The 15,728-nt window shown below is 43.0% G+C and overlaps 1 protein-coding gene and 1 long non-coding RNA gene across 2 annotated transcripts in view; both read left to right on the top strand.

Moving 5' to 3' along the window:
* Positions 1–15,728, top strand: part of FRMD7 (FERM domain containing 7) — a 669,715-nt gene that overhangs the window by 151,468 nt on the left and 502,519 nt on the right. The window lies entirely within an intron of this gene.
* LOC146829257 (uncharacterized) lies at positions 313–858 on the top strand. The gene is made up of 3 exons (XR_014961942.1): positions 313–383; positions 509–655; positions 763–858. It is a non-coding gene; the product is annotated as an uncharacterized LOC146829257 (long non-coding RNA).

Below are 15,728 nucleotides of genomic sequence, written 5' to 3'. Positions count from 1 at the left end.
TTTGTAGTCACTCGACCTTTCAATATCCTCTCCCATCCTAATATTGGTCTATTGAGCAAACTACTATTATCTTGGTATTCTATACCTGGCTTTGACTACCTTCTTACTAGGAGGAAATATCGTGTTTGGGTTCCGTTTAACTTTGACATCGATCTTCAACACTCTTTCAAGATGTCCGCCGATACAGACTACCTGCAGCTCTGCATCTTTAATGGAGAATGCATTGTCGGGCCGCGTTCCCGTCTCATTTGTAGTCCCTTCTTAGTGCCCACGATTTAATCACTACTTCCGGGCTTTCCTTATAAGGGAAACGCCAGGTCCACTTGCTAATCACGAAGAGCGCAAGCTATGGCATCCTTCCTGAACCTTAGCTGAACGGAACGGTAAGAACTATATGTAGCCCCGGTCTCACTATCCCTACATCCTTTAATCCGTGTAGAAAACGAGAATTAACGACTGTAGGTCTACTTTAGTAATTATTTCTAAATGCTAGTTTATTCTCTTACAGAAGTATTGTTTGAGCAGTGGCAATTATACCCTAATATCGGACACGCTTAGCGACCTCTCGTCATTTTATGGACGAACTAACAAATCTGAATACCAGACCCTAAATAAGTACGTGGTAATTTCTGACAAGCTTCGGCTCCACTGCCCGGTAAGAAACTCCTTTTATCCATATCATTTCCTGTTTGTTTCTATAGCAATGTCAGTATCACCATCATGCCGTCATTTCAGTCTACCCCATTATATATTGTATTTTAGACTGACGTTTTCGTATCTGGATCAGTACATGACCGACCAGAACCACACTGGAGATTTTTAGTCTTCCGCAAATACTTCATTAAGAAAGAGAACAGGTAATCAGTCTATTTGCCCTTAATTTTACCGTGCATTCATCTATATAACTTTTCAGGATGCGCTCCCCCATTATCTTTATTGAAATCTAACCCTGTGTAACTTTTAAGGCAGTTGATAAGTGACCAAATACATCTGACCGGTCCATTGCGAGAAATAATATTGGCACTAGACAGGAAGTGTAAATCCCTCACTATCGGGATAAACTATTAAATATAACAATATTCTCCTCAGCAGATACAGCATTTATTTGAAAAGAACCCCCAGCATAGAATGTAAACCTTCATCTTAGTTGTTCCACGCTTTGTACTCTTGTGGCAAGCATTAATTGGTATTCTTCTGGGAGCCTATTATGCCATCATCATTAATTTTAGTCATTGTTTCTTTCCTTCTACAGTGTAAAATATCTAAGTCTAAGATTTAGGAATTTCCTTATTGGTTCCTCTGTATATAAGAATCTGCCATTGGCAGGTATGTTGATATTATTGTTTACTACTCATTTTTTTTTTTTTTTTTTTTTTTAAAGATGTTTCGTCTATCTATTCTTTAGACTCATTTTTTCTAAATTTAGGTGATTTGGGACTATTATACACATCAACCTCTATCTTTGGGTGTTTGTATCTACACGGACATAAATTGTGGTCCTTATTCTTTTCTCTTTCTATGGCTCCTGCTCCATTTTAGTCTTAAATAAATGGAAAGGTAGTTAAATAAAATTCTCAATCACTCATTGTGATTTTTTGTACCCACAGATCTACGGCTGTAAAAAAGATTTCTGTTTAAATTGTTATATAGGAGTACTGAACATCAAACTAGTTCTTGAAGCCTTTTTTCTTCTCTGAAAGACCACAGTTACACGCCCTGAAGAAGGAGCCTGTTAAGATCATATTTGAGCTCCGAAACGCGCGTAGGCGTTGGTCCTATGGTCATAATTTACAACCCATGATTTTTAACCGTTGATTGTTGCAGATTTATTGTTTTTTATTGTGCGTCTATATGTGGTATATATGTCTTGCTATTTGTATAATGGTTGTACAATTAATCTCAAATTGTGCTTCTACAGTTTGATGTAAATCATATTGTTTATACTATAACACAAAAATTGTTCAAAAAAATGATATATATATAAAAAAATGATAACAATAATTAATAAATGAAATAATTCAGTTTTATATACCGTTTGCTGTGGGTATCATTTTATTGTATGGACATATTGTCTTCAACTCAAGTGATATAGTGTAGGAAGTTTTGTTTTTCAATTGTTATTTTCCCTGAGCCCTTCCTCGCTTACCTATTTACTCAGGGTCCCTCTGTTGTACTTTATTGGGAATCAATCTGTCACCAACGTCATTAATCCTCACTAATGGGACTTTATCAGGATTTAAGCGATAATGGTAACGAGCAGGGAATCCTCTTGGTGGCTTCGTTCCCTGCTCTGTAGCAGCAATAGCTGCCAAGATGTCATCATCGATCTTACTTTTGGATCTTGTAACTGCTGCTACTAAGTATGTCGCCACTGCTGTTTTCACTGCCTCGTCAGCTAGGCTGTTGCCGACAGCATGGACACCAACTCGTTGGTGACCAAGAGTGTGAATTACATTCACGGGAGGCAGACGTTCTTGAAGATCTGCCACTCGAACCCAAAGCAGTTTATGCTTAATCGTGCTACCTTTGGAATCATGGTAGTCATTCTGAGACCAAAAAAGTAGATTGTCGTTGTAAGATTGAACACAATAAAAGGAGTCACTCACTATAAGGGTAGTGACTCGGGGATCAGCAAACTCTAGCGCTAGCACCAGAGCACGAAGCTCCGCCAACTGCGCGGTACAATCACCCAATGACTGCGTGTGCACGACATCGGACTGGAATTCTCCATTTACGAAAGTACCGACCACAATTGCGCAAGCCGCTGAATAGGCGTGCTTTGATCCAGTTGCCGGTTGCGCAGAACCGTCAGTATATATGACACAATGGTAATCCTCGAGCGGGCGCAAGGACAGAGGAGCCGGATGAACGAATTCATACTGTAAAAACTCCTGAGTCTGAAGTGCCGCGTCAAAGATATATGTGACGTCCTGCGATGTCAAGGAAGTGGCCCATTGTATCCACCTTGGATGCAAAGCTTTAGAATTCGGTACATTTGCTTTTGTCACCGCCTCAAGGGCAGGATAGGGTGTTACCACCAACATGCGTTTACCTTGTGACAGCGCTCGTTCTTTCAGAATCGCCATCTGCACTGCCGTCAGAACTTTCTCGACAGCGGAAAACCGCATTTCAGCCGAAGTGTACAAGTGAGATTTGTAAGCAATGGGGACGGTGTCGCCCTCATTGAACGTTAAGTACGTGAAACCCACTGCGCCTGGCACAATTCTTATGACCAGGTTAGTGTGGTTATCATGCGTCAGTAAGTATTTAGAAGCAAGAAGATCAGCCTGCAATGACTGCAATATAGCTGAATGCTCTGGCAGCCAACAAGATTTGGAAAAAGTAGGTTGTACCAAGGCATAAAGCGGCTGTTGTAGGCAGTGTTGTTATGTGCAGGAACAGACACCTTCATGCACAAAAACAATCCTGAGAAGCTTTTTCCTGCAGAATGCACAACACATAGAGGAAGTAACAAGGAGAAATGAAGATATTTCTCCTTATCACGCCTCACCTGGGGGAGGCATATCTTTTTGGCACATTCCCAGGTTTATCAGGTTTGGTAAATCTGGGACTGCATCAAAAACCATAGGAGTTGTGTGGGAACCCCCACAGAACCCCCATGGAACGCCTCCCTAGCGCAGAGTAATGCAGCGCAGCAATTTGCACTGATTTGCGTTGCTCCATATTTTTCAAGCCAGTCAAAGCAGGGGCGTAACACAGGTCCCCATAGCCCCCGCAGTGCGGGGGGGCCCCCAAGCTCCAGGGGGCCAACTCAACACAGCACTCTGCCCGGAGAGCCGGGCAGGCTTGCACAGTCGATGGCCACCTGCAGGTCAGGCAAGCACACGGGCCTTCCGCAAAGCGCTTTATCCTCCCAGAATGCGCTATGTAAATGCTATAACAGTTCTTTCGGATTCGGAGGAATATTTTGCAGAAACTTTTGTTGTATTCCATTGTTAAAACTCCAACAAAAGTAAATCGGAGAGAATGACAAAGTATCCTGCTTTCACAATAAATGACCTTTACGACATTCCATGCAATCTCCTCTTTCATATGCCATCCCTTCCTAAACCTACACCGCTTTGGAAATACAAGTCTATCCTCATCTGTTGCACCTCTAGGCACCTTGCAGGATTGGGTACGTGATCTCTAACACCCCCCTTAGTCCTGAAACACTTCCTGGCAAGTCCCTGAGCTCCTTACTCCCAGCGCACCCCCTTAATGCAGTTTTCTCTTTTAGGCTCCTGTGAGTGAGTAAGGCAAAAAAATCGCCGCTTTGGCAGTGCACCCACAGTACGACAGGGCTTTTTTCTAGGGCCCACATATCCTGATTGAGACTGCGACGCCAAATGTCAAGCTCTGTAAACACTGCTTGCCAGTGCATTTGATTGCTGAATTACAACACCCCTCTCTTCACTGGACAGTGCAGAACGTCTGTGTGTGTACAGTTGTGTGCTCTGTACAAATTTTAAAATGCTTTGACGGAATCAATGAACTCGTATTTCCCCAGGTCAGAGTCTCTGTCCAGCACATTTCAAGGTTTTGAATTTTGGCACCCCCGCTATCTATCGTACCCTCGCTAGCCCCCACTACGGAACTGTATTAAGGATTACAGAGCAACCATGTGACATACTAACGTGATATAAAATGTCTGGACAATCCCTGTTCACCATCACTCTCGCAGGGGACCAGGGATGGCTTGATTGCATCAACCTCTGATGGTGTAGCTTCATTCCAGGATTCAAAATCCGGCTTTGGTATTTTTAATTTTCTTCCTTATTTCCAGGCGGCAGCTCAGTGCTGTACCTTTATAATTTTTTAGGTCTCACCTGACCCAGCGCATGTGCTGGTCTGGCGAGACTTATTGAGAGGGCTCCAAAAAGTGTTACCAGGCCAGCCTAGAGCTACAGTGCATGTGCGCGGGCGCATGCGCCGCGCTTTACCGCGATTACTTTCACTTTCACGGCCGCACGGCCGCTTTGATGTTTGCACTTTCGCTGCCGCAGGGCCGCTTGACATAGCCAATAGGTCTCGCTTTTGGGACCTTATAAGTATTTAGTTATGCAACTGTTGCATGGCTAAACACTTATAAGGTCCCAAAGGCGAGACCTATTGGCTATGCCAATGCTTGTTTTCTTTTTTACTGTTTCTCATAGCGCAAACTTGTCCCAAGGGCATTGGCTCGCTCTATATGAATGCCAATTATATTACACAAGATCACATTCACTTTTTAAGGCACAGTGAGATTAAGTGATTTCCCCAGAATCACGGGATGTTTAGCTGACGTCGGGCTTTCAACAAAGGTTCCCAATTCCAAAGGCAACAGCTCTGGTCGTAATGCCACATCATATCGGACCGTGCCACATCGAAACCCAGTAGCGGCTCCTCCGCTGCCCAGGGGGTTAACACAGGCCCCCGCAGCGCTCTCGGTGGGGGGGGCAAGCTCCAGGGGCCCCCTCAGCAGAGTACTCCGACCTGAGAGCTCCTGATTGTGTTCGGAGGGGGCCCCTCCACGTACCTTGCAGGGGGGCCCCCTCAAGTTTCGTTACGCCACTGAGTCAAAGCCACACAAAGTGGCTTTGCACGGCATCAAAAATATGACTTTAGGTTTATATCACTCTTGCACCACCTTGCGTTGTGCCAGAGTGACGGAAACCGGGTCATAAGTATGTCCCCTAGTCTATGATATCTATAAACATCTACAACCTAAAGAGATCAAACTCCTCAGTAGTGCCATAACCAAAGGGAAATCAGATAATGTAAATCTTGACCTCATCACTAAATGGCCTTGTATTCGGCCCTCCCCCTTCAAATACAAGATCACGCCAATCATTGCTCAGACTAAATTTATACTTCTTCACAGAACATTTTAGACCCCGCAACCGATAACTGACTGACAATTCCCTTTGATGGAACTGGGAGAAAGCTGAAGGTGACCTTTCCCAAATGGCATTTAATTGCCCCTTAGTCACGCCCTTCTGGTCAATTTATTTTGATCTGGCTGGTGAGCTGTTCAATATTTTATCAATAGATGGATTCTCACACCTTATTATAACAGCCCATCTAGACCCGGAACAACAAGAATGACGGACTCCTCCTAGACCTATTTCTTACTTTGGGATGCAAATCAATACTCGATTGGGAAAACTCAAAAAAGTATCATTAACAGCTTGGAAAGAGTGGCTTGCTCTCATTGGAGGAGCAGATAATCTCACCCTAAACAGTCACCTTGGAAAACCACACACAAATTAATATGGGGAACCCTAGACAACATTTACTCCAGTCTTAAACCACAGTCAGTAACAATCTGCCACTCTGAATTGCCACCCTCCCGAACTAATAGGCTTTCCTAGAAGCAACCACCGTGTATACTATAAATATACAAAACCAATCAAAATATGTAACTTGTGGCTAGACACTCCTGTCTCTCCAGAGTAGCATCCTCAGTCCTCTCTGTTTCAGATCAGGCGTGTATATGTTTAGTTTTCATTTCGTTGATGAACGTTCGATAAGTAATACATTTATGTGCTATTCTGGTCTCAGGAAAGTATTCCGGTAATCCCCCTCCTTTGTTTATATCCTATTGTTGTTATAATATGATTTCTCCAAAACTCAATAAAATATTTGAACCCACAAATGTTTTCAGTGGCTTTGCCTCTGTTCCTGTTCAGAGTAGACGTGACCTTAATTTTGGTTTGGCTGTGTCCACTGGAGCAGGCTCAAGGCTGCTTTTCATGAGTTGCTCCCTATGGTGAGCGGCACACTGTGTACAAAATAAGGACACGGAATCAGGACTAAAGAAGTGTCCAGTGGTCAAGGGTAATTCAATCATTGTGCCCAGCACTTTTATGTTTTTTTTACCGGTGGTAACATAACTTGTATTTGTAAAGAGCGCGTGCGCACAGAAGGGTATCTTGGCGCTGAATAACACATGTCGATTTGTAAGATATACTCACTAAAGAAACAACATTTTATATACGTTTTGTTCAGGGTTAAGATTATTTTATCAAACAGTACCAGCACTTTGTTTCCAGACGTGGATTGTTTATGAGCATGGTACAGCGTCCTGTCCTGGAGCAGGCGATGCCACGCTGCTGTTCTATTGCTTCCTTCACCTCCTTATCAGAGACGATCAGTGTTTTACACCCCGGCAGGCACTCGGGACTCCCCTATAACGCGAAGGAGATAACTGCGGACCACTTCCCTCTTACAGCAAACACAATACTGCCGACCTACCACATCCTGCCTGTTTTATCTGAGCGGGAAGGGCTGTGCGCCCCCGTCATCGTTACTGAAATCTTTGGGTTGCGCCATCGTATTCATCCCCCTCCCTGCACCACCCCTCGTTTTCTGCTACTGTTGCCACACAAATCTCTCCTCGCATGTTGAACCTCCAACCTTCAGTCTAGGAAACTTTCCTTCCACTTCTGCACTGCTCTTTCAGTTCAGCATGCACCAGAGAGCAGCATTTCGGCTGCTTCCGTGGCCACTCGAGAGGTACCCTGCCTTCAAGGCTGCTACCCTGCCTTCAAGGCTGCTACCCTGCCTTCAAGGCTGCTACCCTGCCTTCAAGGCTGCTACCCTGCCTTCAAACCTGCTACCCTGTCTTCAAGGCTGCTACCCTGTCTTCACACCTGCTACCCTGCCTTCAAGGCTGCTACCCTGCCTTCAAGCCTGCTACCCTGCCTTCAAGGCTGCTACCCTGCCTTCAAGGCTGCTACCCTGCCTTCAAACCTGCTACCCTGTCTTCAAGGCTGCTACCCTGTCTTCACACCTGCTACCCTGCCTTCAAGGCTGCTACCCTGCCTTCAAGCCTGCTACCCTGCCTTCAAGGCGGCTACCCTGCCTTCAAGGCTGCTACCCTGCCTTCAAGGCTGCTACCCTGCCTTCAAACCTGCTACCCTGCCTTCAAGGCTGTTACCCTGCCTTCAAGGCTGCTACCCTGCATTCAAACCTGCTACCCTGCCTTCAAACCTGCTACCCTGCCTTCAAGGCTGCTACCCTGCCTTCAAGGCTGCTACCCTGCCTTCAGACCTGCTACCCTGCCTTCAAGCCTGCCACCCTGCCTTCAAGCCTGCTTTTCTAGTCCATGTTGACCATTCACTTGGTTACACAATCCTTAATCATGCCTGCAGATGTTACATTCACTGATGGAAAATTAATTGTATTTGTGCAGCTGTGAATGTCATGTCAAAGGTGTAAGTAGACAGCAATAATAATAATAATAATAATAATCATAATAACTCAAGAATATATATGTTTACAGTAGAAATGATGAGTCAAGTGACAGAAAGTACACAACCCAATGCACAATGAAAACTGCACCTCATAGGCCCTGGTTACAGGTCTGGTGGAGTGTTTTGAATACCTGTGTGGAATCCTGCTTCGCCCAAAGATGACTGGCCCCGTGATCCTGCTCCAGATTTTAAAAGCCGGAAATTCCAGTCAGTAAAATCACTGGAGGCTTCAGCTTCACCAGCACCCAGGCCTCTACTCTCACCCCTACCCAAAGACTTTCTCCAACAAGGATACATGTTCCCCTTCATTACTCTAGCTTCCAACACCCCTCCCTCCACCCCACTCAGCAGAGAAGCCCTCAGAGCAGGTGAGAAATTGGAGCATCAAACCCCTCAGAATAGGGAATTCTGTGTGGAATTCTGCATGGTAATTCCATAGCCACACCGTTATTCCACCCTTCCAAGAGGTCTTACTTGTAATTGAACTGTACTGGAGGGGTGTTACCACATGGTACTGGTAATTACGGGGGCTGCGTTTCCACCCCCACCAGTATCGTGGAACTTACAATCAATGCTGTAGGGTTAAAAGTCAAGGCCATTGGTTTTGTATATTATATAGGTGATAATGCACCACATGGAGTTCAATATAAGGATATTGCAAGTGACCAAGGAGTTCCTTGACCATGAAGAGAAACATGGCCGAAGCCCGAATTCCTTTATAATATCATGGGACACCTGGTTGACTTGCAATATCCTCCTAATATATGGCAGGGGGTGCTATAGTCCCTGTAATTCATGGTGAGATCATAACAGTTCCCACAATCCACTTAAATCCTTATTGTGCTGCTTCTTCATATGAAAGAGATAGAAGGTTTTTAAACATGAAGAATAATAGTAGAATCGCTAGTGCAAACACAGACACACACAAAAGCCGATTCTATCTTTCCTATAACTACCTAAAGCGTGAAATTATTTTTTTATCATAAATATATCGTTTCTTCTTCTCACTGTTCAACTAGAAAAATAGATAATAAAGAAAAGCCTGGCTTTGTTTCCATTTTTATGGTGCAGCTTTAATTGTGCCCTGTGACCTGTCTATCTCTTTGGCTGGTGGCTCTTGCAACTCACATTGTGATATCAGAAGGCAAATATAATAAATTACTAGAGTTGAGCAACCTCATAATTTTCTTTATTACATGCGAAAAGAGACATCCCAAGTTGCAGTAATAGGAAAATGAGAGACAAGCTGTTATATAGGGATGGCACTCATTTGATGATCGTGAACCTCACACTGTTTTGCAAGCCAAAGCAAAGTTCTGAAAATAAAGTACAAACCATTGAAAGGGTTAAATAATGTTTACAAACAAAGCATCTATAGGTATTAGTAGGTGGTGTAAATAAATACACTAAAGACTGGAGGATTCACGATTATTGTACCAAAAAGGAGTTCCTTTCCTATGAATCGAACTTAAAGAAATACAGAACAAAGCGAAAGCAATGGCAACTAGCAGATGTTATTTCTTGTAATCTATGAAATATGGCAATAGTGTCTAAGCATTCAGACATTGCATTTACTAGCTTCAGGTAAGCCTGCTCCTTGAGTTTAGGGTTAGTGGTGTCGGCCATCTAAAATGCAGCTCTCTGACTAGCAAGGAGCCCTAATGACCAGAATCACTGATAAAGGTGGGCAGGCCAGAGTCTGACTCACAGAAAGTCTGTAAGTCCACAGGTACAAAGGCTTCTGTCAGGGCACACAGGCCTTGCTCAATATGGCTAGCTGGCAAACCATCCAGGTGCTGGACCACATCAGCAGGCTCAGTGAAGAAAAGCAATTCAAAACTCAACTGACCTGCACATCCAACAGAAGAGTTCTTTTGCTACATTTCTGGACTCCTTATACATAGGCAAGGACAGCAGTAGCAGTGAAGGTCAGCAGTATTTCAGCTGGGATACACATGGTTGTTCTTTGTTAGGAGGTATTGGTTTTGGAACCACCAACAAAAACAGGGTCCAAGCAGGATCAAGTCCAATGGTATTAACAAGCTAGGTGGAACCTCCAGCTCTATGTACAAGTTCCGCCAGCTGGACAATGGTCAAGTGCCAGTCAGAGCCAGTGCATCATTTAGGTTGAGCAAGTTCAGCCAATCAGTCTGGCACAGTTTCACTCATCAGAGAGAGGTCTGGGAAGGTCATCTTAAAAGAATGCAATGCATTGTTTGTTGCCAACATGCAGATGACCAGGTAAACCTTTGAAGGGGCTGTTTTGATGAGAACACTTGTATAAATAAGTGAGGAATATGGTTGGTCAGAAACAGCATGCATCTTCCATTTGCAACTATCATTCTTCCCCCCAAAAATATTTGCAATTGTTATTTATATTCTAAACACAACGGTACTGATTGTGTTTTTGAAGCATTCCCCGTGCACACACGTTCCCATGGACATGATCAGTTATTGCAAAAGTTAAACTAAAAAATGTTTGAGAAGATCTGAAACTAAGAAAAATAATGAAGGATCCGTCACCCACCCAAGTCTCTGGGCTATATTTACACTTGGAGACCAGTATACAACATCACCGTGTGCAGCTATGCACCTCAAAATCAATAGATATGTTGCTGTCACTAACCAGGGCTTCTGCAAAGTGAGTCTTGGCTGCCTCTTGAGCCTACAGTCCCCAGACCAATTGAGGGTGTTCTCTTTTCCTCTTCAACCAAAACTGTGACCCTACAAAGATCAATTAGCAGTCCCCCGAGGTCTGGGACGTGATGCTGGGAAGTGAAAGCTTTAGTCCCTTCATATACCGCCATATAATGCATGGGTTGTCTCTGCAAAAATCCACTCATCAAGGATGTAACCCTAAACGACTCCTTGCATCCACGCAATATAAGCTAATGATTAAGAACTGGTCCATTTTCCTAATTAATTAAATAAATGCACAGAGGCATGGCTATTAATATTACCAATGACTTTTACTACAAAACCAGGCACTGGGGGTTCAATTTCCCTGATTGGTTTAGGGATCATGACACATTCGCGATGCCATTGGATACGCCTAAAATAAATGTAGGTCAGAGAGCTAAACAAATAAGTACACTGCAATCCATATTTGTAAATCACAAACATATCACCCCTTAAGTTTTGAAGGCGCTGGGGCCCAACTGGGAGATTAAGTGAGCTATTGCCCAGAGTCACAGGGTGCTCCCGTGGCACCGGGAATCGAACCATGAGCCCTGCGCTCTGCTGCTCTGACTGCTGCACCACAACTCTCCCTCTAAACTAAGGAACTGGACAGCCATATTGCTAAATGTATATATTGTGACCTAGGCAAAATGTGGGCGCAAAAGGAATACAAGGATTCTAAACATCATCCAAGAACGCAGCCAAGTGTGAGGAGTGCACATTATGATAACTCCCCTCACCAAAAGTAGGTGTAGTTCATGATTTTTCAATTTCACAAAATTGAAAAATCATGATTTTTCAATTAAAACATTAACAAAAATGTGACATTTCTTTTTGAAACATTTCCTATTAAAACTTATTTTGCAGTTTTTCAGGCACATAAGTGAAAACCTCACAAGGATTGTCAACTTATTTGTTAAAAACATTTAAATTCATCAAAATCATTTTTTCTCCTTCGAAAACCTGTTTTGTAAATATTTTCTCCCATAGTTATTCGGAAATAATATATAAAAAGTTTACCCTATAATTTGAAGACACATGTATGGGTGAAGACAGTCTATCATCTCTGATTCTGAGGGTCTGTGAGGCCCTCACAAGGCAGTGCACAGCTACTAAAATGTACTTACCATTTAAAATGCCAGTGGTCAGAGCGCAAAAATGTGCATTGCTATGAAGCGCCCAGGCAACCCATAGTAAATCCAGGCAATGCCATCTACTGGGAGCTTCTAAATGAAAAGAAGTGAATGACTACCTAGCCCAGTGCTTGCTCCTCCAAATACCAACATTACTTGTGTCTGGGATGCCAGTGCTGCTAGAATGGAGTGGGCAAAGTCCACAAAGACCAATGGGAGTCTGATACCCACGACATGTTACACTGGGGGCAGAGGATAGTTTAGAGCACTGACCTTACAAGGTAAACATTTGATATGAGCACAATGGGAAGGTAACCAATTGCTATCAATTTGAACAATGTGGAGTGTGTGCCAAGTAAGGTTATGGAATCCCCAAATATGGGCCCTATGTTAGTTTACAGCTATACTTAAATACTTTTAATAGATATTTATACGCCACACCAAGCTACAAGTGATCTCTTGACAAGAAGTGTTCTCTGTCTTCTTACCTTCTACCATGTGTGCTGTATTGCAAGCTTTACTTTTCTCCCACAACTATCTACCTATGTCTTCCACAACCCGTATGTAAAGCGCTCTGATACCCGCGAGGGTCATGTTCGCGCTATACAAAACTTTCAATAAATAAATAAAAAAGCCAGACCCTCAATCTCTTTCGAAATCAAAACTGGTCATGCATTCGTTTTATGTGTAGAGTTGACACTTAGGCACTTGTTTAGCTTTACTCATACAAACTCTGTGCCGGAGTCATATCACCACTTATGAGCCACACATAACAACTTACAATTTATTCTGTTTTTGCAGTCACTAAGTGTAAGCTTGCCAGTAAAAGAGTGATATGATTCTCCAAATGGGGCTATGGGGCTTAGTAAGCAATCTTGCAGCTACAGTCTGCAACTTTTGATGTTTTATCACAAGACATTATGGTAGTTGGGTCAGGAGAGAATAAATGCAATCACCATAAGGAACAGACAGAGCATGGTACGAAAAAGTACGAGAGACTTGATGATCCTTAGGGAAAGGAAACATAACAACCTGGAAAACTGAGGGGCCTGTGACACTTTGAGATCCATATTAGCCTTAAGATTCCCAACCATTTTGGTCAATTTAAAGCTTTCATTCAGATCGGTGAACCACAGGTTGTGGTTCATTTCAGCAATATCCTTCAGTTCCTCTATCTATGTGCCATTGCACTAAATAAGGCTAAATATCTGAACCATATATGGGTTTCTTTTGTGAATATTCAAAAGCCAGTAGGCCAGTGAGAGAATCTGAATTATAAGCTGGAAAGAGCAAGTGTTGAGCTCCCACAAATTTAGGTGAACCAAGCCTATACCATAGGCTTTCCCTGGGAAGCTATATCATAATTATGACGCTTGGAGTAATCTATTTTAGCTGCACTGAAGCATTTTATTGAAAAAGTAAAACAGTAAAATTCCAAAACCAATTTAGTAAAACAAGAAACATGTAATAGGTAAAACAACATGGGACCAGGAGTTATGATGATTTTTTAAAGTAAATATCACAACATGCCTATGAGAAGCAATAGGAAGGCCAGTGTTAGTCTATGGGGTGTGGATGAGAAGGTTCTAGGCACCTTTTCAGACCAATTGCAATGGAGTGTGGGCAGGTGAAGCCTAGCTGTTAACCTGTTTAAGAGTTTTACTCTCAGAATGCTCTCAGGTGGAAGACAACATTCTCCAGCGGGGTAGAATGATGTGGACAGGGAGGGATTCACAAAGTCAGATACACTATCAGTTTTGATGTCTAAAGCTCCGAGTAAGACCAGCTTGAAATGTGGAGCCACCAAGGTTGCCTGGCTGCAAAAATCACATCTGTCTTCTCTCAACAATTTGTACATTCAGACTCAGCCTTTTTCCTAGACATTGAACTTTCCAGCTGGACAACCAAAATCCATAGACTGAGACTGGTTCCATGATGCTTGATACATTAGATTAAAGCTCTTGGATGTGGGCTCCGGTCAATCTGTGAGATTTTGGCTCGAAAAGTTCTGGTTGGATTGAACTGCTGGGAAACTATAGATGGTGATGTCCTCCCTCTTATCACTGGGGTCACCATTTCTTCTACACTTTGTATGGTCGCTTTTTGTTTCTCACACTCCTCCAGTAGAGCAAGCCTTAGCGCAATGGTTGGGCAGAGCTCTAAAGGCTGGATACCTTCTCTACAAGGTCCTGCAGAAAGCTTTGTTTCTTGCGACAAAAGGCGCCAGGTGACACAGACCAGGAAATCTTGCCCACCAATTTCCCGTTTTTCTCAGGTCGCCTCATCACCTTGCCCTGTGCCTCTCAAGGTCAAAAATTAATCTAAGCCCAAAGTTCTCACGGTCCTGTGAATCTTCCTTCTGGTCACTCCCAATACTTCCAAAATGCTAGAGATGTTTTACCATACAATGGCACAGAATTAGTGAAAAACAGGCTCAACCACTCATTCTGGATGCATTTCATTGTATTATCTCACTTGAATTACAGGAAGCCAGCTATTCTGACCCTTAAGAAACGTTTGTAAATTGTGTGATTGAGAGAAAATAGTAGCCAAGGCCTTATGTTCTTAAGTATCTGATAGAGGAGCCTTTATTACAGTAGTCACTGATTAGTGGTTTATGATAAGACGTCATCCTATTTTAAGAAGGCCATGCATGGGTCTAGCCTCTGCAGCACTTCCTATAGTCCCAGAAAACATGAATTGAGGGTTTGCAGAGATGGCAGGATGCCGTTTCTATTGCTGTTTAATTTGAGGGCCTTCTCTCTCTCCAGCAGTGAAAAATCTACACTGGACAGTTCAATTTCATAGCGTTCATTGTTGCCCAAGCAGCAAATGTAATAGCCTCAGTGACCTCTAAGTCATACAGATTCCTCTTAGCCTCGCATGTGCAATGAGCGCCTAAGTCTTGATAGTCTCTGTGAAGCTCAGGTCTCATGCTATTAACTGGCCCAATCACTTCACTTCTCTCTTCACACTGAATACATTCATGACAATGGTAAAACCAAACTCCTCAGAATCTTTAGCTAGCCCTGCAAATAAGTGTTCATGACGTCTTCTGGATAGACAGTGTTGCTAGATATTTACCCATGAAAAAAAGGAAGTCATTAGACTCTTTTGAGCTCAATACATATTTCTTGCAATTAACAACATTGCCGCCCCACCCATTACACTAAAACAAATGAATGCAATGTGCAATCCCCTTGTAATCGCGAGTCAAACTATAGGTTCCGCATGTTGGTATTCACGTTGGTATGTACACAAAGCCACTCCATTTTCCAACCATTGGACTTTTACTTGTTTTATCTTGCAACTTGAGAAGGATATTATCTATTCCTCGTGTAACAAAAGTCCCCAATCTATTAACAGTGGCATGTGAATACTTCTGGTCTCTTCAACAATGGCCTGGTTTTTTTTACAACACAAGAAGCACACTATTTATAAACCCAATATTTAATTTGCATACTGTCGTCCTGAAATTCTGAAAAGAAAAAGTATAAACTCATCCCATGCATATGTCTTCTTTTTAATGAATTGGTTCTTATAGGTGATACAGGTAGTGAGTAAGACAATAGCCAAGACGTCAGTGGTAGCCGGCAAAGGTAAGAGCGGTGCGGCAGTGGGGCGGAGTGGGGTTTGGGGAAGTCAACATACCACAAGATAAGTTAAATTAAATGAAAAA

Source organism: Triturus cristatus, chromosome 5_2 (genome assembly GCF_964204655.1).
Source record: "Triturus cristatus chromosome 5_2, aTriCri1.1, whole genome shotgun sequence".
NCBI classification, from domain to species: domain Eukaryota; kingdom Metazoa; phylum Chordata; class Amphibia; order Caudata; family Salamandridae; genus Triturus; species Triturus cristatus.
This window is presented reverse-complemented; position numbering and strand designations above follow the sequence as displayed.